This window comes from Rhea pennata, chromosome 13 (assembly GCF_028389875.1).
Source record: "Rhea pennata isolate bPtePen1 chromosome 13, bPtePen1.pri, whole genome shotgun sequence".
In the NCBI taxonomy this organism is placed as follows: Eukaryota; Metazoa; Chordata; class Aves; order Rheiformes; family Rheidae; genus Rhea; species Rhea pennata.
In genome coordinates this window covers 12,726,743-12,750,358 of record NC_084675.1, presented here as the reverse complement: position 1 = coordinate 12,750,358, position 23,616 = coordinate 12,726,743, and the positions used below count along the sequence as shown (strand labels likewise).

The following is a 23,616-nucleotide window of genomic DNA, read 5'->3' as shown; positions in this document are numbered from 1 at the left end:
TCCACATCACCCACAAAGAGGCCAAATACTCACTTTTTTCCACAGTTAGCATTAGATGGTCTCAGCAGAAAGAGCAAAACCTCAAAAGCCCCCTCACATTGGAGATGGCTCCTTATATCAGGATTGTCCTAATATGTAGTACAAATACCATTACCTTGATGGATCGTCATGATCTGGATAAACAAATTATTTCATTGGTTATTATTACACCTGCCTGACCGTGCATTCATTTACGAATAGTTCTGGGTACATCCACAGGCAAGTCTTCATTTGCCTAAGTAGTATCATTTCCAAGGACAGTGCTTCTGAGATACCACCAGGTTCAGAGGTGTAATTGCACTAGATATGATCATTTCCTCTTGGCCATTCATAGAAAATTCTATTTACCAGCCTTCCTGCATGTAGATTCACTCCCTTCTTACAACTATGTCTTCTGTCATTCTAACTCACCCTACATCCCACAGGCAGTCTTTATAGACAGAAACCTACTCTACAGGATTCCTTAGCCTACTATTTTAACAAAACACTAGTGAAGAAGAACACATGGATTGAGAATAGTTTTAATGTTTCTCATAAAATGACAGGACTCAAGTGAAAAATGGATATGTGTTACCACCTGCTACTTGCAGAGTCCTCTCCAATTATCCTTCATATACTACAATTACTTAAGGAGATGGTTATTGGTCATTTAATTAGCTGACATACTGTCAGGTTCACCATTATATCAAGTAACATACTGAATGATTAGAAGCTCATTCCTAGACAGGCCAAATGGACATTACTGGAATAGCATTCATGTTGCGGAACTGTAGCAGGAAGAAATATAAGAAAAACAACAAAATCCACAATTTTTAGATGATTTCTTCCTAATATTACTCAAGATCATGGAAAACAACGGTGTTGCAGGAAGAATCTGTTCTCTCTCTAATCTGTGTGCGAGCATTTCACTTTTATAGCCAGCTGGTTACGTTCACTGATTCATGGCAGTAGTATAGATTTATTTCCTCAGTGGTTCTCTCAAAGAAAAAAAAATAGTGATTTCTGAAAAGAGTCTTCCTTATCTCTGTCATGCACCTGGCTAACTACTATATTGAGCATTCTATCCCACATGACATTTGCTGATGTGGCACACAATGTATTTCCACAAATATGACTACATTTTTCCAGAACAATAAGATAGATCCAATTTTGGTCTGTAGAGAAACATAATTCAACATCTTATTCTTTTCTAAACTCAAATTGTATTCAAATAAAGGCAGCAGTCAGTTTTTGTTTGAGATAAGTACTATGTCTGCTTTAGTAGTGAAAAAAGACAGTTTTGTAGTGTTTGTAAAGATTTTTTTTTGTACAATCAAGAGTCTGTTTCATGTTCAGTTTTACTGAATATTAAATACCCAGGTTCCATGTACAAAAAAGCTGATAAGTGTCTGTAATTTGGCATGATACTCATTGTGAAAAAGGTTTTCACTGCTGAAAAAGATCAGACTTCACATTTTGAAAGAAAAATCTAGGAATGCCCATCCAAATATGTTGTGCAAGTTACATTTATGTATCCCTGTTCTCCCAAACCCATTTTAGGGTGATATCATGTTTTAGTGTCCTTCATGGCTGTGCCAACATGCAGATATTTATCAACATCATTTGGAGTTGATAGATGCTCACCTGAGTTTAGGGAGCTGAAAACATCCTGTAAGTTCACCTGCAAGTGAAACCATGGCAAAGTTCTGATTAAGCTTGGTAAAATTCTAGGGAGAAAATGTGCAGCTTCTTTGGGCTAGAGGCTTACCTCTGAGACTGATTTCACAGGCCACAGGGAGCCGGGGGGGAAGGCACAGGGGTGAGGAGAGTTGTAATTAGAGATTCCTTGCAGCAAAGAAGAAGAACAAAACTACTTTATGTTTTTCTGAATTGAGTCTTGCAGCACATAGAAAGCAGTTGTGTTTGTCCACCGAAGTGCCTTTCTACACAGACAGTTTCTATCTGGGAGAATTCATCGTGTGAAGTCCCACATGTACCAAAGAGCAAGAGTCAAAACAGCAGCAAAAAGCAAAGTACAAATGATCCTCATTCCTGTATGATCTTCAGAAACAGCAGATAGAGATAAGGAAGATGGGAGTGAGGGGAAGCCTCAGTTTGTATCTTATAAAATTGGTGAAATTTGCAACATTGTAATACAGTTCTGTTTACCAGATATTAATTGGCGAGTATAGTTTGATTTGTGGGTTGTTTTTTTTCCCCTCATTCTGTACTCAAAAAGTAGAAAATTCTCATTATGTAGAACACAACCACTCTAATGAGAAAGCTGAAGCAATGAGCTTATTATCGTGGATGTCAGCAGTTCAGATACCCTGAAACAAATTCTCCTTCTGCCTTGATAGATGAAGAAGGAAAGGTAGCATCCTTTGGTAGTGTCTTACTCCTGATCTGGCAGTACAGTGCCTGCTTTCAGCAGCACCATAAATCTCCACTCGTGTTCCCTTTTCCTGTGCCTTGCAGCTCATTTCCTTCTAGCATAATGTAGCCTTTTCTGTTGAGAAAGTCTTTTCTGCTTTGGCAGGCTCACAGCAAACAGAAATGGTTTGGTAGAGGTTTTGCTTTTTTGTGTTTAGAGCTTTTTGTGTGCCAAACTTTTCCTTTCAAGACCCCTTTTTTGTTAGAGTTGGTGGGGGGAGTGTTTTCAGCTAGCTGCCACGCTTTTTTGTCATCTTGATTGCAGCATGATAAAAGGAGAAGGCATTTGTCAGAACTTAAGTGCCCCAAATATAAAACATCCTAACTGTTTTTTCCTCCTGGTCCTAGAAAAAAAAAATGTCTTCCAAAGAATTATTTAGCAGCTGCTCCACAATGAAGAACAGGCAGCCAGTGATGCAGCATGGAGTGAACATCTCAAAATCCATTTACTTTTTAGATGTCTATATTCCTCTCTGCATAGCAAGAAAGGTTAGAGAATACACAAACCCTACTCTCTTGCACAGCGAAACTGTATGTAATGGTAAATACATTTATTCACAGACCAGCCTCAGCAGAATCTCTTTATTCATTATTGGCTGACTTTCCTGAAGTGCTCTTCTGGCACTGGCCTCTGCAAGTCAGGATAGAAAAGCAAGATCAGATGAGTGGGAACAAAATTGTTCCCATTTCAGAAACTTGTAGATTCCATTTTTCTGATTTCAGAGTTATGGATGATCCAGTCAAGTGTTAGTGTGAGCAGATTAAATTCCTGCTTCTGAACATAGTCTATCATTTCTTTGGGTCAGCAAACAAAAATTCCACAGGATCCCAAAGTAAGAAAGGTGGAGAGAAATATACTGATCTTGTTTAAGCTTGAGGAAATTCCATATCATTCAGTAACAGAATAAGCCCCTGGTCTGAATTGGTCCAATTCATGTAACACTGGAATAGTACCAAATTTATGGAAAAATAGAAATCAATAATAATAAAAAATAAGTCTTCAGATGTGGAAGAGTCTGAGTTTCGGGGGGGGGGGTTGATTCCTGAATACTGTTGTAATCGCATGTCAGACGTGGGGATACATAATGAACAGTATAAAACATAGCATTATAAATCAGTAGGACTTCAGAAAGGTTATTTATGAGTCCAAGAAATAGGTCACTAATCTGGATGAGTGGCAATTTTTCTGCTTTGAAGAACAATAGTTCTTTCATCACTTACATGAAGCCACATAATCTAGATCAGACCAAACATCTTAATATAATAAACCACAAAAATTATGTTTAAGTAATATGAGAACCTTATTTAGACTCATAAAAGCCAGGAAAATCAAATTAAGGGAGAAATCTCATTCTTTGATTGAATACACTAGGTCAGAGAACTAAAATCTGTATTATATGATGTGCAACAATGTATGTCGCAAGGCTACGCATCACAAGACCGCTAATTCACCTGTGATGCTAGACAAGCTGCCAAGGTATTAATAATGCTGCATTAACTCTGGGTCAGGTAATCACACAGGGATGAGCAGTGAGGCCAGAAAAGGTTGCCTTTCTTTTCTAGATCTCTTTAGTTAGTATCAAAATGTATTCAGAGAGCAGAACATAAGCTCTATTGCAGAAACATTTTCTTTGTAAGTTAAGCAGTCCAAAAAGGTCATTGCGCTTGGATACATGCCTGTGTGCATGATACAATAAGCTACTGGTTTGACAGGAAAAAGCATCATTAGTTGGCTAGTCTCTTGTGGTTCCTAAGTGTCTTCCTTGTTTTCACTGTTATATTGTACAATCATGATAAGACAGTGAGACACAATTATTAGTGTATGTGATGGTCTTAATAGTCCTGTGTTTTGCTGTGAGATCACTCACTCCTGCTATGGCCCCATGAGGAAGGTTCGCGAATCCAAAAGAATATTCCTCGCCTCCCCTCCCAGCTGGGTTGGGATCAGTTGGGGTAAGGATCAATACGTGGTTCTCCATAAGCTTTGAGATATTGGCTGTCAAGGAGTTTGAGGACCCATGGCTTTAAGCTTTGTTTTTATATCAAAAATTAATCCTTGTGAACATAAAGCCCAAGGGATCCCTTTTTCCTAGGGAGTAGCAAAGAATGAACCAAGAAGAATGAAAACAAGGTATTGAGTTCCCATTTTGAATTATTTTCAGAATTCCCTAACAGCTCTCTCAACAGCTTGATGAATAGGGGGTTTTTTTGCTTGTTTTTAACAGAGGATCATCTAAAGCTATGTTTCATTTCCCTTTCCTTCCAAGTTGTTTTTTCTCTGACCAGATTTTGTCCTGTTTTGATAGCAGACTTATTTCCTGCATAGTCAGAGATTCAATCTTTGTTTTATTCATAATTTAAAACTACATAGACAGACCATGAAAGAGAGAGCAAACCATTTCAGCAGAGATGTTCTAGGACTCTATGTACACTAAAGAACAAAATGAATTAATAATTTGGGAAATAAATAGTGTTACTGATAGCTGATAATCCCCCTAAATTAGGAGGGTTTGTGGGAGAAGCTTTTTTTAGGTTTAGTTTTCAGAAACACTAGTGCTGAACTTGGACTCTTGTAAATGCTTTTAAATTTCATTGTTTCCAATATTCAGTCTGAAAACTTTAAAAGCCATACACTTTAAAGGCATAAATAATCAGCTCTTTTTATAAGTGTCATGAAAATAGCAATAGCATTATGTAGTACAAGACAGCAGAAAGTATCCAAGCTTGTTAAGCTTCCAAGCCCTGTACTTAGACTCAAGTGTATTAAAATAGCTGAGTCAGTATTTTTAAGAATAAGGGAAAGGAGTAACTGATTCCGGGTGGTGTCCTCACATGCCTAGTCTTCAGCTTGGAAGGGATTTCTGTTTTTATGATAGAATTAAAATATTTGGAATTTTTTTAAAAAAGCTGACAAACTACTTTTTTGTACTACTGCTAATAAATCTTGCTGTAATAAAGCAATTTCTTATGCTAAACTCTGCCAGAGACCAGTAGGACATGACGTCTGCATGTTTTTTCATTGTGGATACAGCTGGTTACTTAGCAACACATTAAGGTTTAAGCAGACTATTACAAAAGGTACCAAAATCCTGTACATATTATAAGAATGTACAGAAGGAATGCCTCCCCTTTAGGATGCCCAGGTCCCAGTGGAAGATTAAAGACCCTTTTTGTAACAGGTGCCAAGTCCCTCAAATTGTACTAAAGTCAAGGAGAGCTGAAGACTTCGCTGCTTCATAGGATTAGGCCCAGAATTAAATTAAAGCAGCTATGTATGAAGCGCATAAATACTTTATTAACCAAATAAATGAATGCAGGGTGGCAGTCATATTTCAGTGAAGTTGTGTGTGACTAGACTGCACTATATTTTAGTTGCACAGCATAGCGGAGAGCTATGGGGAACAAGTATAATCTGTTCTCATTATTTAAAGTTACAGGGGGCCAGCCTCACACAGTCCTTTTACCACAAATCTAATAACAATAATGCTTACCACTGATAAAATGCTTCAGGGGACATGAGCTGTTGAGCCAGCCAGGCTGCCCTGGCTACACTAGAATTTGCTAACAGAAGTTTCCAACCACATGCAAACAGAGAAGAACGTAAACTTGAGAGGCTGAATGATTTCCAGTCAAGGATCTGTAATACCTGCAAGTGCAGCAAACTTTGGTATAGCAAAGAACTTGTGTCGTGTTTACAGCCGCATCAGATGTAACATAAGAACGTGGAGGTTCTTTTAAGCTCTATTGCCATTGCCCAGGATCTTACAAGAGATTCTTGTTCATCCTCTCATCTCAGTAATGTAAGTTGAGACATAACACATAAAACCATCCAAACAGGCTAACTGTTACTATTGCTGCTATTTTCAGATTACTTTGTTTCTATTGTTTATTGCCTGGAATTTTGATTTAGCAAGGCACTTTCAACATTTGACTCTGCTGTTCGAGACAATATTGAAGACTAGGCTTTAGTTTAAAGTTAGGTTTAACATGTTTTAATTCCCAGGATATACCTTCAGAGATTAAGGATCAAGTAATACCTAGATTAGAGATGCTCTTGTTGGATCCTAGGTTATAATGTTGCAGTAAGATTTTAGATGTTGTTTAAGTACTACCTCAAATTCACTAACTGACCTCTGAGTATGGAGTGCACTGTTGCAGGGCTTATCTTTGTGCAGTCTGAGCAGGAGGCTTAAAACCTGCTGCTTTAAGAGGGGTGGGGGAGGAAGGAGGATCAATTTTACCTCGTTTGAACCTAAGCAATTCACTTCAAGTTGCATCTTTTCTCCAGACCTGTTTGTTCTTGTAGTGTCCTGCCATGAATCATCACACTCACTTTGGCTGCAGAGCCCTGGGGTAAATAAGGCTCATGCACATGTTCTGGTAGGGCATTTTGAGTGCCAGTGCAAGGTTAGAGAGGCTCAAACGTATACAAAGATGAAGTTTCTTTTGCTAAATATTGCATTAAAGGAGGAACATTTTTCCCTGCAAAAAACTCCAGAATGCTACCCTGCCAGGTAAGCAGGAAGGTACCTCAGCAGGACTGAGGAGCAAAACAAAGACCAGAACAGCTTCCAGGCTGTTTTTTTTTTTTTGTTTGTTTGTTTGTTTGTTTTTTGGTTTTTGGTTTTTTTCTTTCTGCTAGAGCCTAGATTTGCCCAGGTATTCCCTCTGTGCATTTACATCAGTATACTCTGCAACTCTTGAAATTTCATACTGACATTTCATTGCATCTTTCTAATTAGGCAAATGATGGTACTTCCATAATGGCTAAACTTTCAGGAACAGACAGGATAAGACTTCTGTGCTATGCAGCAGTTGCTGATAAATTTCCTAGATAGTTCAATTGATCTGTTTATTGTACTCGTGCACAATGAACAAGAACAGATAGGGGGAAAAAAAATAGCATTTTCCATGACACAAATTATGCTTCAAAGATAGCACAAGTATCCTTGCCATTGGGCTGTGTAGTACTGAAGAAATTTGGGATGGCAAAAAGCTGTATTTGTCATATTGTCTTTGTCTAACCCATAGTATTCCCTATACAGCCAAAATCTTTGGCTAGGTTATTAGAACGAGGTTGGTGAATTTTAGAGCAGCATTTTACACTTGCTTTTCTACTTGATAAATACTGAAAACCAGTGCAGGTGGAGTGGGCACCATGAGAGCTCTCTGGAGGCAGAGCTGTCATTTAGAAGATTCTCCAGCTGAGAGAACAAGTCCTGTATCAGTTTTATAGGCTGGTATCTGCCCTTTAAGCCAGGAGGACCTCATTTAGCTATCAGTTGCTTTCCTTAAAATCAGGATTTATCTGGTAGTAATCACTCAGAGAGTGTCCTGTCAAGACCCCCACCTCCTCCAGCATGCTTGCAGGGAGAGCGTTAGCAATTGTGAACTTCTATGTTGGGGAGATCTAATGACACATTTCTGCTATTCAAGTTGAGGATGTTTTGGTCCAGAGCATGACAAAAAAAACAGGTATAGGACCAATAAAGACTAACACAGCCTGAAGCTGCACTGTTTCATACAGCACACAGATAAGAGCACAGCACTACACACTGCAACCCAGGGATTTTTAGGAGCACTAGAGGGGGGCTCCTATATATTCCATTCAGAGCAATGACATGTGGGATTGGCACTCAGTTTCTCCATGGAAATCATTGGAAGGGAGGAAGTCTTCTCTACCACCATGAGAATGTTTTTCTTTGAAGGTGACACTAGCTCCTTTATGCACTTAACTTGTGCAGTCATCAGGGAAGCTCAAGCCTCAGTGCCCTCAGCCACCCCCAAACCACATGAGTGGTGATGCCGCAGGACCCAGAGAGGGCTGCTAGACAGCTCTGCAGGGACACCATCATCTTCACCTGGCAGCACTGACCTACCACAATTCCTGTTCAAGGTACCTGCTCCCAGGGAAGAAAGAGGAAAGGGAGGGTGCAAGATGAACTCCAGCAAAGTTGGCTGGTAGCAAGCCTCCTACAGACATGCAGCCCTGCAACTGCGTGTGTCTCTTCCAGTCTGATAGCATGCTGGGGATGGCTCAGTGTTACTCCACTGAGAAAATACCAAGGAAAATGCCTGTTAGTGCATAGGAGAAAACACACCAGTTTATCTTATCTGTGATATTCTCTGCAGTACATAGAAAAGGGCATGGGAGACTGAGGTTTGCTCTCCATGGTAATGAAATGCAGCCTGCATAAACTAACACTGGCAAGAGCAGAGGGAGAACAAGTCAAAAGTTAAGGAAGTAGAGCAATCAGACTAAGTACAAGAGTCAGAACAGAGGAGCAGGAAATAAAGCCATAGACTGTATGCCTGAAAAGAGCAGCTTTTTGCAGCTGGTGAAAGGATTAGGAGAATGAAAGGAGTTCCCAGTTTAGAACAACAAAAAGATTGTATCATACAATCTTAAACTTCTCCTTATGTCTCCTTTGACATAAACACATTGCAGTAGTGTTACTCAAATAAAGCTGAATAGAACCACACATTAGCAGTACATCCATCTTTATTATTTCACATGCTCCTAAGAGGCACGGTCTCTAGGTTCACCTCACCATCTATCTATATTACTGCACGTCTGTTCCCTACAAAAAAAGTAATCTATATGTTTGGTCTCAGCGTAGAGAAGCCAGGAGAGCATTAATGCAGACGGGCACCAGCGCTGACTGATGGGACAAAGGCATGTCTCCATGCAGACGCTAAGCTCAGCCCTGTGTGCAGAACATGTAGATTTGTATATTAATGTATCATATGCGTGTATGCCCACATAAGGGCTCGTGAAAAATCTGAAATGGGCCTTGCAAACCAGCAAATGTAATCAGAAATAGTTTTCAAGGGTGTTTTTAATTAAGAGTGTTTGCATTTGTCCAAGTACTATAGTAATAACATCCAGCATCATATCTTTGGCCATAAGGTCATTTACAATACTGATGTGTCCTTCCTACAGTGAAGTCAATATCAAATGTTATTCATTGCAGATTATTTTAAGATTATTTCTGTTACCAAACAGAAGTTCAGGACAAACTTCATCAAGGAAGTTTTTATTTAGCTTCTATTGTAAAAGAAAAGTAATTGACAAATTATCACTAATTTTACAGAGAGAAGATGAAAGGAGCATCCCCTTTCAGAGAGCTGGACATTTTAACCAGCCACAGTCTCTTTTTAAGTTACCAGATACCTTGGCAGAGGTTGAATTATTAATGGTCTGAGCAGTGGTCAGCTGTGTATGATAACAAGTAGCCTTCACATAAACAACAAAGTACTAGGATCCCATACACACACCTACTGCTTTTCTAAGGCTTCTTTCCACTGCTAGTGGAAAATAGCTCCAGACTAATAGTCCTTACCAAGCAGTTATCCAGACTGCAGCATGTAAAAGCACAGTTCCCTATACAGCTTTAGCCAGAGCCCAACACAGAGCTTGCTACTTCTAAGAATCTTTCAGATAGCCCCAAGCATACTAAAGGTAACCCTCCACACTTCATGTACGCGTTGCGGGGAGGCCAGACGAAAGGCTTCAGCAGCGCTCAGTGGCACCCAGGAAGCCTTTCTGCCACACAGAGCACTGTTTTCAGGAGAACTTAACCCTGAGCGCGTTGTTTTAAAGACTGCAGTTAGAAATTTGCACAAATTTGCTTTGATGGCAGTTCTCTAATGTGCGAGCTTTGTATTCAGTTGCAACACACAGCTGTCTAATGCACATCAAAATCACCACAATGTAGTCTTCACATGCGAGTAGTATCCACTTATTATTTCTGCTTAGCCATCTCTTTGCAACAGAAGACTTTTTTAAAAACATCAACGATAACAAGCAAATAGAGGTTCTTCCCTCTCAAGGGAAAGATGTATACGGTGATCTTACAAACAGGCTGGTTCTAACAACACTTGGGAAAACAATAAACCAGAAATACGACAGCCACTAACATGATAATATTCATTAAAATTCAAGTTAAGAAAGATATTCTAGCCACACTGCAACTTCCTGAATTGTCTAAATAATTCCATGCATTAAAGTACTTTTAATTTCTTGATTTTTCCCTATCTATGTCACAGCTTGATTTTTAGTTTTTTATCTCCATTTGTAAGCTCCTTCAAGAGATAGCTAACAGCACAAATGTGTACTCACATCTGTACAAAAACAGAAGTTATGCACTTCCAAGCCTGAAGAGGGCAGCTTTGGCTGGGAGATGGGTGCGTGGTGCTGGGAAAGGGTGGCTAGTGGGCCATCTGCTACTGACTTTTACTGGAGCTGTGCAGAGCCATGTCCTGTGCCTATGGGCACAGCTCTGGAGGTGCCGGGGCACAGAACTTGGTCAGGACTGCAGGCATCCTTGTTTTGGGGAGAAAAGAGGGAATGGGGGGAAAATTAGGGCTCCAGAGCACCTGCATGCAGACCTGTTTCAGTGGCAAGGGCCAGACATCATCATCATTGGCAGTCAAACTTTGCTGTGGGCACCCCAGCTCCACACTGGCCGTAGTTCCCACTCCTCCACAACACCGTCAAGCCTGTCTCCAGAGGGCTGACCCACATTGGAAAGTGCCAAATGACTGTTTTGAGAATAGCAAGGGATTATCCTTGCTAGTGTAATACCCATCACACTGGCTATCGGGCTACCATCTCACAAAAAAAGCAATCTCCAGCCCAGTTTATCATTTGAGTGATTTAGACCTCAAATTTGTCTCACAAGGTCTCTACTCCTCCAATTTGAACCATGTAGTGCACCCTAGGTGCCCAAAGCTCTATCCTCCCTCACGTTCAAGATATTCCCCTGAGGGCCTTCAGGAGGAGTCCGAGCCTGGACAGACTTTTGCTCTTTCCTCAAGTTTCTCATTTTCAGACTTGGCACACAACTCAGTCATCTCTCCTACCTCGCTGCAGTGCAAATGAGTATAGGAGTTCCTGTTAAAGGACTGGGCAATAGGCTGCAGTGAGAGAGAGAAACAATCCTTTAAATAGGCTTTATTCTTAGCTAGATTAATATACAACAGTGTTCTTAGGGTTTTTTTTTTACATTCATTAAAGGATTTTTGTTCCATTGCTTAAGTGAAACAGTCTTCCAGGAAAACCAAGCCTAGCTTATGAAAAATTGTAGTTGTTGCTTTGAAAAATGGAAAATGTAGTACGATAATCGTCAAGCATCCTCAAATATAAGTAGTATATTGACAATTCTTCATAGTATCTTGTGCAAAATCTAACCATAATACTAAAACAGACACACTATACATGAGACTTCATCAAGTATTATTACTGAAGTTATGGCTGAAGTATTTACTTGTCTTTCAGAATTCATTTTTTTTTATTTTAACCGCACCTTCATTCATAGAAAAACCTGTTTCTTGCAATCCTCATTGACTTGACCTGTACTTTTGTGCTCAAAAGGCAAGTATCTCCTTTATAAATCTGTTATGTCAAAGAAAGCACTTTTGTCTGTATTTTAAGAAGCCTAATTTTAAAAATGTTATAATCAGATTATAAATTCTTAACCTAGTAAAGTCCACTTGGAATGCTGGAATTACAGTTTATAATGATTGGTCATGTTCTTACCTGCTAAGAATTTTAACATAGATATTTGAACTGAAGTCAGATTTTAAAATCATTTAATTTTGTTAAATACCAATCCCAGTAGACATTAAGTTATCATTGTTATTTTTATAGCCATTTTTCATTTTCTTTCTTTACAAGCGTATTAACAGAGGAGCCATAATTTATCTTCTGCTGGTGCAGTAGTCATTTTTACTCGCATATAAAATTAAATGGCTATTATTTTAATGCCAGGCTCCACAGATTCTTCTATCCTTCATCCATTCTTAATTAAGAGTTTTCTAAATGCTATTTAAAAGCAAAGAAGCTCAAGGCCGTTATATAAAATAACTAAAACATTGCTACGTAAGCCCTAGTCAAGCCTCAACATAAGCTTAAAAAAAAAGGGGGGCACTTAGAGTGTTCGCTAAGCCTATTCTTAATTCAGCAGAGTCCCCGTACTCCAGTAAATTTGTAAGCCTGACTGCTTTGTCGACTCAGAACTTGTAAGCTGCCCTTTGCATTTTAACGGGGAGGGGGGCTTGCAGTCTCTCGTAGTAAGGCTACACTGAGGCACGGACTGAAGGCCACCCTGCAAATGCCTGTCCCATTAAGCACCGGGCAGAGCTTTGACTCATCCAGTGGTCACACTCCCAGAAGCGCTGTGCAGGGCTTGGGAAAGCATGGCCCATGCAAGCAGCCCGGGTGAGGGCCCGGCGTTAGCCATGCCAGCACACGCTACCCACGCACATGTCCTTACTTACCGGGATTAATGCAGGCAGTGTGACCACCTGTGCTGGGACAGCACTTTCAGGTAGCACCAAAACTACAAGCTATGCACGTTACTTCTTGTCTGGCTTTGCAGGTTTGACATGTCCTGAGTCTACAAGCAGACCCTGATAATCAAACCTGGTCAGTAGCTTTGCTCAATTATGAGTGCTTAACTCCTGAAAGTCAATTAAGAATTGGCATAATTAGCTGGACTGAAGGCAGCTTAGTTTAGCAGCTTTCTGCTAAGCAAATAAAGAAATACCTGCCTTGAGTTGCATCATTATCGCAGTTGACGTAATTTATTTCATATTTAATTTGGATTTTAAAAATTTGTGAAGCAGGATTCCTTTCAACTAGGAGTTTTTTAAGCAGAAATCCAAAATCTTGACAGCATTCCATATTCAATATATTTATCAACTCACAGGAATAAGGCAAAGGTTCAGCACTTTTTTTTAATAAGAAAGCTATTTTAAGCAGTGACCTTGGCTGTCTTTCTGTTGGACTGAGCAATGTCTACTTCGATGCAGGAGTCCTGAGAAGATGGGCAAACTTTTGATTATTCCTTTATTTACAGCCATCAGTGAAAACCATCTCCATATACAGTTAAGGATGCAGCATACCAATATATTAAAAGGACCAAATCTAAATTGACAAAGTGGGTTTGTCTCAAACATTTTATTAAAATCTTTTTTTTTTTTTAAGGACTCCATAAAAGAGTAAGTAGCAATGACATTCTACAAGGCTGCATTTCCATTCCCCACATCAGTACTGAAGAGGGATATTAGATGCACCTTCTGTAGCAGAAATACCGAGAAATACACTTGTACCATCTGTTACAACTGTAGGAATGTAACACACAATAGACAGTTGGGGAATGTAATTCTTAATGGTGTTGACTACTACGTTTAAGGAGAAAATGTCACTTCTGAAATTCCTATTCTGACTGAATAAACGTGGGTGGGACACACATTAGCAATGAAGCCAAGGAAGCACCACACTTGGGTAACACAGCTTTTCACCATGGCAGAGCTACCCGCTAGATAATGCCGTGGTACATCACCGCCTCTCCACTTCAGGATCTACAGCATGCCTCAGACACTGTGTTACCCTGTGTCTGTCTGGCTTGGAATATATCAGCAGGAGCTGATAATAAAGAGCACCAAGTGAAAGAACGAGCCTGGCACGATTTGCGCTCAGGAACACAACATACATAGTTTTTGAAGAACGTTGCCTGCTGCAGTTCTTCACAAAACAACTAATCCCACAGTGATTTACGTGACTATGGCAGGAAAAGAGTGCAGAACTTATTATTTGTTAATATTTCACTTTTTAGGGGAAAGGATTGCTTATATAAATTTCTATTACAGGCCCATTTATAATTTCAGATGTATAATATGCATCTTTAATGACAAGCACAATCAGTATAAAGGAACAAGTGATACTTTCTTTGCTAACCATACAGGAAATTGCTTAGTTTTATCAGAAATACGGTTTCCAATACAAATCAATGAGCTCATTCCACACAATCCATATGGACTGTTTAAAAAAAAAGAAAAGATGCCCTAACAACTTTGCATTCTAAGTGAATGAATAAAGTATTACCAGATCCCTTTATTTTAATCACAAGCCCCATGATATTTTGTGTTTTCCTTCAAAATGCAGTTCTTCATGCGCTTTAGTAAGTATTCAGCTTTTGTTTTTTTTTTTTAAAAAAAAGGAATTTCAGCTCCTGTAGTTGCTTAAAAATAAATAAATAAATAAATAAATAAAAACTCAAAGGCACTGTCTAATGGTTCCAGAGGCAAATTAAAAACAATATGTTTTTCAATTAAAAAAATCACATGCCTTAATTTTCCAAGTCTGAATCACGGTTCTTGAATATTTCAGGCCTGCAAAAGGTGCTTGCCTAAGAGCAAAAGTTAACACTACACATGTGAGAGATGGTTGGGTTTCCCTCAACAAAGAGTCAGGTCTCAATGTCAAAAGCACGAGCAAAGGGCCCAAATGAAGCAGATGGTTGTCTAAATAAAGGACTGAAAATTTGAAAGGACGGGGCTTTCAGCATTTGGCTCAGCAAGAAAATCCGCATCAGATCGCTTCCAGTGCCCCACTGGAGACAGAACTTGGCTGCTGTCAGAACCTGGCTAGTTGCAAAGCTAGAGGCTAGCTTTAGTTTTCTTCAGTGTGATATTGTGGCAGTATCACAACACGTGGTCCAGAATTAGCGCACAGGAAAAATGTCCTCCAGCACATAGGCAAATACTGCTAAAGTCATGGGAAATCAAAAGCCTTAACATGCCAGTTTAAAACCTGGCCTGGGCAACACCCTTCTTAGAGTGCTAGGGATATCCACTCGGGAACAGTTCATGTCACCCTTCCCAAGAAACCTGTTATTATCCAGTATCAATTAGTCCCCAAGGCGGGGGCTGCAAAGCACACGGCTCCCGCCGCACTGCAACAGCTCTTTGTTCTGACAAAGCTCCCCGGGGCGCTCTCGGTGTACGAAGGTGTTTACAGAGGACACAACCTGAACACCAGCATCAAAAAAATCCCCTCCAGTAGATAACAGCACTACAGACAAGGTGTAACGGGTAAAAGATTTGTTATATACTTAAAAATAAACCTGACAAATTCCTATATTACATTTTTCATCTGTATCCTATGATCTGATATGCTCTTCACTATCAGTTGCAGCAATATGCCTTCTCCTATAGGCAGTACATCATTTCATCATCTCTTATAACATCTAAGTGTTCCTTTCATGATAATTCTTAAAGTTGCATTATTCCATGAGAATCAGCTTTTGTTTAAAGATAATGTATGTTCCCAACCTTCATGGTCTTTTGGAAAGTCTTCAAGATACGAACAATGACAGCTTTATATATATATATATATACACACACACACACACACACACACACATATAACAACACAGAAGGCAAGTAAAATAGCCTGTAATATACCATTTTAAAGATCTTACGACTTCTAATCCCATATTATGGCTTTTTTGACGGTACTGAGAATGGTTTAAATATCCCAGAAAAATGGAAAAGGAGTGGGGGGGGAGGAAGAGGGGAAAAAGAAAGAGAAAAGAAAAACAACATAAAAGCAGCTATGTCTTTTTACCCCTCCAGTCTACTAACACATCTTGGAAGCACTGCAGTGCGAATGAAAGCACCCCAGGGGCTGAGCAAATTTGTGCTACGAGAAATTCTGGAGCAGATCACGGAAGGTCTCACCGACTTTGGCAGTACTACGGGGGTCATCTTTTCACATGAATGAGCAGCTCTTGAGCAATTTTATGGGCCAATTTCTCTAAGTTATTAAGAGCAAAAAGGCTTTTCTTTAACAGCAAGCAGACATAGCTGTGAGATCTACCTTTCCCCTCTCCCTCCATCAGGGGGCATTGTCATTGTAAATAAACACAAAGTCACGGAATTTGTCAAGTTAAGGGCTCAAAAATATCTCGTTTACAGATTCTCAACTTAGTAGAGCAGAAAGAGGATTTCATTCCAAAGGTCAGTATTTTTACATGGTCTCCTTTCAAGGCTTTTGAATGCCACAGGTGGTGTTTCACAGACTGTTTCTGTCCTATAGAAAACTGATAGTTATTTAAGGTTAAGAATTTCTGAGAGGGCTGAGCAAGTGATTGTCTTTGTTCCTGTGTTCCTACTTAAAAAAATAAAATTCTCAAATTACCATGTTTTTTTCCTCAAAAGTCTGTTCATGCTGCTTACTCCTCACAAAGCAATTTTATTTTCCTTTCCATATATGGAAATGGTCCAAAGAGGCTTTAGAATTAACCTCAAGTTGCTCTACCCCACACCAGGAAAACAAGAGGGAGAGTGGATAAGTGGTCAGGCTCTGAGCCCAGTCTGGAGCCTGGCTGACCTATGTTCACATCTATCTTCCACTGCAAGAATTATGTTCAAGTCAAGGTAAAAATCCTAAGAAAGCCAAAGCAATTATCACATGAGGGAACAGTTCCAATAAGGGACTTGGTCTGCAGATTCATGTAAGAATTACGAGCTCTCAGCCTCAATAAGGGTTTTAACTAGAGAGAGGTAAGAACATGCTTTTATTTTGTAACCAAGATCAAGCCTCTGTGCTCTTCTCTGCCTTAAGCAGATAGTGCCAGTCACAGGGACAGTGAAAGACTAGATGCCACAGACATTAAGGAAGGCACCCAATTATGGTACTGAGTATCCAAGACAGATGCCAGATATGTCAAACATTATTTATACCAGTATGTGTGTATGTATATATGCATCCCAGACACTTGCATACAAACTATAAAGGTAACCAAAGAAGTCTTTAGTCCATGGCAGTTTTGAACGACAGCAGAACACAGTGCATGTGTTGAAGGTGCCTCTTACATGCAGTTTCACACTGCATACTATCAGGAAAAGCTAAGAACAGTTCCTTTGCCGTGGTGCTACAGTAACGCATATGCTACCCTGAAGAGAACAACTTAACAAAAATACCACACTGTAATAGTCTTAATACTAACTTTGACATTGTTTGCCCATTCTGAATAAGTTACCCCTGCCTTTTTTTGTAGCATTGCTCAGAAACAGCAGAAAGTCCTTTGGTTGTTGCATCTTTCCCTTAGATTTCACCACCTGGCCGTTAATGCCCATTCAGTCATTTCCTTCACCAATGAGACCATATCTGTGGGTAAAGCCTTCCTTTCAGGGACGCTGTATAAACCCAGCATCTCTCTGGAGATGATGCCCCAGCTCTGCTGCAGTGGGACAGCAGAACCAGGCCAGCCCCAGGATCAGGCTTGTGCCAGCACATGGAGACAAACTTGAGCTCACTATCCAGCTCCTCCTCTCTCAGCACAATCACCAGCCCATTTCCATGCTGCTCAGCCTTAATCTGTCCTCTGCTTTTGTAGGTATCATAACACAGAGTACTCAAAGCACACACTTGGGGCACATGGTACCACAATAAAGTATGTACCAACCTACTCTGCGCAAGTAGTTGTGCTACATAAACACATCAGTCTCTGCTTAGTCTTGATCTGAAGGTGGAGAAAGTGCTGCCCACGTAAGAAGTTTGTAATCTGGCCCTTTTAGTTTAGGTCCCATTTACTGCAGTTGCCTAGTAGTGATTTGCAGGAATGGGTCATACAACTTTCTCTGGTAACTACTAGCTCATATCTCCCAGACAGGGTCAGATCTGTGTTATTACAAACAGGAATTCATTTGCATTGTTCTAGAGAGCCTATTCAGTAATATCTTTATAAAACATGGCCATGGTCCAAAGATGCGTGATTCAAGTGGTAGTTTCTTTTAGGTTCAAATAAGCAGTTCCATAACAGGAAACTCTAGTCAAGGCCATGAAGGAACAGAAAAAGCAACTATTTACAAGAAGGAATTCATTTTTTTTCCCATGTATTCATATCTGGCAAGAAAAAAAAATTTAGTGAGTATCAAGAATGGCCACACTAATAAAGCTGAAACGAATTATTTACCACATAGTGAACAGAGGAATGAGGATCTCCCTTAGCCAATTTCTTTCTTACTATAGTGTCATTCTCCAGATTCCCTCTAGTGTCTGCTAAGCAGGGTTTGCTTTAAAATACCTATTTATCAGTAAAGCATTTACCTTACTGCTTGATCTTCTGACCTAAAAACTTACACTAAGAAATGCAACACCTCTAAGATCTGCTCATCAGGAAGTTTCTGACATTTAGTTTTCTTTGACTATCTCACTCGCTCCATCATACCTATTTTTAAACATGTCCTACACTGAGTGAAGCAAAGGTACTTCCCAGGCACATTGCCACATTCATGGCACGCTTCCATTAGAACATTTTGTTGTCAGAATGGGCGTAGGACTTCCACTCCTGCTGATAACAGCTTTTGCACATGTTGCAAGAGCGAAATAAGAGGAAATACATAATGAGTTTGGAGGAGAATTTTGCATTGTAATGTTCTCACTCACAAAGGACATGAGATTTTTAAATATGATGGATTATTTAATATAAGCAAGGAATTCTATGAGCCTTCATATGGAAGGAATACCCAGAAAACTGCCTATTCCCTTTCTTGTCCTGCCCCTTTGGCCAGTTACTTAAAGATAATGCTTTCTAGGTGCATTAGACTAGCTATTTCCAGTTTAATAGGGTCTTGCACATGAAGAGGACTGGTTTGGCAGTCAAGCCATAACAGGAGGTTGTTACTGAGACGTGCTGCACCATATGCCCACACACGTGCCTCCCTACAGCTCTTTGGGGTTGCAAGAAGAGGAAGAGCTGTACCTCTGTGCTCAGTGCTCCCTGCCATCACATGCCTGGGCACTCAGTGATGAGTGATGCCCTTCTCCAGGGGTGCAAACCTGAAGCATGTAGAGATTCAGGGCCTCAAAGTCCAATGAAAGTGTCTAAGAACTATGCCAACCCTTTGACTTTGCCTCTTGCTTCCTAGCTCCCATGCCAAGGGCCAACCACACTGCTCTGCAACTGCTGCTGCTTCTCTCTCCATTGCACCCCTCATCTACGCCATCCACTAGCCCATGCGTTACATCAAAAGAGCTGAGTAGGGAAAGGCAAGCAGGTTGCACAGCAGCTCGCGCCTCCCTCGCCCAGCACAGCTCTTCAAAGAGAGCCTGCCTTTCACACTGCGTGTTTGCTTCTTAAAAAATCTCCTCTGTTTTGCTTCCAGATCAGTTTGAAGGATATCATGCTATGTTTGGATTTTCTACATATAGTGACATAATAAAATGGTGACAGATAAGTGAGGGAGTGGAAGCTCTTACAGAGAGCTTGCTGAATGAAGGATGTTTTCATCTGCTGTTTGCTACCAAAAATAGAAGAGAACCTGAGCTAAGGTAAAAGCACTGAGCGTAAAGAGAAGGCATGGGGTTATTTTGTATTTGGATGATTCCCATTTGTTTGATACCAAGGTTGCCAAAACAGGAATACTATCCCATTCCAAGGGGGAAGTTAGATATGTCCAAAATTGAATATACTTCCCAAAATACAATCAGCTCCTACCAAAACCTGCATTATTTTCAGGTACATTGATCTGTGAAAAACAGATATAGTTATCTATGCTGTTGGAGTTTTTTTTAAACATATCCTATATAACTTAAGGCTTTCCTCCATATATATGAATAGCATTGTTACAACTGCAGTACATCGTATTACTAGAGTGTTTGTCAAAACAATTTAAGGTCCAAAGACAGTTATTTTCTTTTCAGCTTAACTTGAACAGCACATAACTAGCTTTCCAGAAAAGCTCACTCATTTTTGATATGATGCCACTTTTCAGTCAGCAGTAGAAACTATGAACAAAGTTTAAAAACATAAATGTTATAGTATATTGCTAAAGCATATGCAATAATCTAACTTATCATCTCTCTGGAAGATTTTACCACTCTGTTCCGGTGGGGCAGCAAGGAAGGCCCAGAATAAATCTATCAACGCTACAAACAATATTGTGCAACTCATTCAGGTCAAAACAGAACCATCCAGAACAAACTGCAATGATTAATGCTGTAGCAGTGATTAGGACTATCTGTACTATTTCAGCCAAGAACAAACTATATATATAGAATTTTACTGTTTTTCTAGTATGACCTTGGTGCTGAGGGCTGCCTCCCATGACAGCCAGCCCCAGCCCCTTCAACTGGTACAGCCCGTTGCTGCCCATACACCTGATGCATCGCTGAGGCTGCTCAGCAGGAGCAACCTGCTGGTCTTTTGTTTAAGAGACACAGGAAAGGGGAAAAATATGTGTGTGTGTATGTGTGTGTGTGTGTGTACACACACACACACACTACACACACAATTTTGTTTGCCAGGCGAGGAAAAATATGAAATCAGCATGGAAAACACAACCATTTCCTTGCAGGCAACACAGGAGGAGCAGAATTCTCTAGTGCTGGAAAAAACAGTAATTCCAAAACTCCCACTGAAACTGAGACCCAGAGGAACTGGGCTGGGAGGGATGGCCAAGCCCAACCTGCTCAGCACAAGATCGGTTGGGCCTGCAGCTGTTCGGCAGACAGTTATCCAGCCTTAACTAGAGCGTTATACTCCAGGCTGGAGACTCCCCACCCATCCCACAGGAGCCTCTGCCACAGCTCACCAGCTCTTGCACCACAGAGATTTGCCTAACCTCTACCCTCCTCCTGCATCACTTTAAACCAGTTATTTCTGGCTAATCTTATCTCTACAGCACAGGCATTTAGAAGAATAAAATTAAAAGTCTATTGCCTTCCTCCTCACAAACATTTTCTGTATGTTTGGAGACTCATCCCCCATCTAGACTAGACAACCCCAGCCCCTCGCTCCCTCCTACAAAGCATTTTCTGGTCTCTGGCCTCGATCGAGCACATCATGGCCAGGCTCCCTGGCTCCCTGCTGCCACTGCTCTGTCTGCTTCCTAGGAAGAAGGGGCTTGCCTTGCCTTCACCCTTTCTGCCCCCCGCAGTAGGATCACCGCTGTTCTAGGCTGTGCACATAAGCATATCTCCTTCTCTAATGCAATCCTCACTCTTCAGACAGTGAAAGGAAGGAAAATTATAGACAGGAAGGGCTAGGTATTTTGCATTTCCCCTGCAAATTTCCCTGCTTCTAATCACGTTGTCTTACTTATTCCCATTTTCTCTTACGGGATGCACAGCTTTGGGAAGGGGCTCCCTGGGCCTGCGCGTGGCTCTTGCTCAGAGGGGTTGCTTGCAGGTCTGTCGCCCTCCTCACTGGCCCTCCCAACAGACTCTCTTCCCCTGGAAAGAGCCTTTTGAAAGTTAATTAGGTATCTGCTCCTGGGCTAAATAGTCAGCCAAAAGCTTAAAGTTAACCAAATTTCTCTGTAGTATCATCTCTTTTGGGCAATCCAGTCTGTTGGTACAACAGATTTTTTTTGGCAGGTCATCAAAAATTCAAAGTGATGAAATTCTATTTTCAATAATTGTGTTCTCATTTTCTGCATATTTACTTCCCCCCTGCCAAAAAAAAAAAAAAAAAAAAAAAAAAATCTGAGAAAAATAGAACGTTAAGGTCTTTTTCTTGATGACACAAGAACATGAATTTTAGAAGGCTACTTCTAGTTTTACAACCCAGTGGAAATCGTGCTAGGGTATAAAGCAAAAGGAGACCCTTACATATCATTCTCATCTACGTTTCTCTGCACACAGAATTCCTTTCTGAATACAAACAAGTTCCTGCCTTGGATTTTGCCAACTTTTAAGCAGGATAGCGTGAGATTACCTCACCCTAGCCGCGCGGCGCCGTTCGGCCCCGCGGGGACAGTGCCACGCGCGGCGCGAGCGCCCAGTTCGTCAGCAGGGCGAAGGCGCCCCGCGGCGCGTGCTCCGCGGCGGGCGTCACCTGGCGGCACACTGCTCCAGAGCCGATTCAGTGCTGCTACAGCACAAAGACCAGCCAATTATAGAAGTTGCTTGCTGAGCCCTTTAACAATATGCCAGGGAAAAAAAAAAAAATCTTTTTTCTTTTTACATGGCTTTCAGGCACCATCTACGATTTAATAATCTCGCTTTAAAGGCATTATCAAGATTCTGCTGATATTTAGTGCGGTTCTTAAATTACAGCTGTGAATCTCCTGCTTTTATCCAAGAAGAAAACGATTCCAGCCTTTTTTCGGTCAGTTGAACAATTCTTGAAAGGTGAACATGGGTATTCTAAAAGCTTAACACTTAAAATGAAAAGTTTAAAAAGAGGAGGTTTTAGTGTCATGATTTTTTTCAACCTGCCACAAATTCTTTAATCTGTATCACTATTTCCTTCCTGCTGAGCTTGGACAGCATTACTTTAAACTGCCCGGGGGAGCACGTGGGCTTTGTTCAGCCGCGATACCAAAGGCCGCTTTTACCCCGACGGGTTCCCCCGCCGCGGGGCCGCGGGGAGGAGCGCCCTTCACAAGCCGACCAGCCAGCAAACAGAAAAGGCGCCTCATCCCGAGGACACATCTGCAGCCCATCGTTCAGCCAGGCGCTTCGGTTTGTCGCTGCGATGCGACACCGGCCCTCGCGTCCCCAGGGAGCCGGTCGCGCGCGGCCGCAGCCCGGGCTGCTTTGCTGCAGCAGGGCCCCAGCCAGGACGGGTGCAGCCGCGGCCCCCGCAGTCGCTCAGCCTCCCTGCGGCGGGGCTGCCTGCTTGTCGCTTGCCGCAAGGGGTCTGTCTTCCACTTTAATTTCATTTCAAACTACAAGTAGAGCATCTGCTTCAACATACGAGCTGTACACTCATCGCTCCATCCAAACACGGCTAGACCAGAGCAGTGCAGTGATCTGCTCTTTCTGAACCTACTTTAAGAAGCAGAAGAGCAGAGTCGGAGCTATAAATGTTGCAGTCTGCTTGTGGAATAGGCTATACATCACAGGTGGAAAAGCATTTCTTAACCAGAGGGGAAGATGAGAATTTAGTTTTGATGAGACACAAGGGAGAAAGCTGCAGAAAAGTCAGTCCTGATGGGGACACTTGCTAACTACCAGCACCCAATGGTTTTTGCAGCTGCATTGATTAAAAAGTGCATTTCAACACAGGCTGGAAGTTGGCCAGCTTGGTTAGTATCAACTCACACAAGAGGAAAGCCCTCAGCAGGGTCCTGCAACACAAGGATGCTGATGTCTTCAAGTCTTTTGGGGACTGACTAGAGGAGCGCTACATAGGGATTGCTCAAAAACCCCAAGTCTGACAAAGATGTCTCTCTCTCTCAAATCTGACCAGCCACAAGGCTCTCAGAGAGCAATTCCTGCTGACCAGGAAGGCAGACCAGGCCAGACTTCAAAGGAAAAAGGAACATTTGCAATATCCAGCTTTCCCCTCCTGTGCCCTGCATGACCGTAGCTCACGTCACATCTAGCAAAATTACTAGGACAAATCTCACCTTGTCTGATATTTT

At 41.1% G+C, this 23,616-nt stretch overlaps 1 protein-coding gene across 1 annotated transcript in view; it reads left to right on the top strand.

Moving 5' to 3' along the window:
* Positions 1–23,616, top strand: part of SLC7A10 (solute carrier family 7 member 10) — a 47,215-nt gene that overhangs the window by 3,475 nt on the left and 20,124 nt on the right. The gene's annotated exons all lie outside the window — the stretch shown is intronic.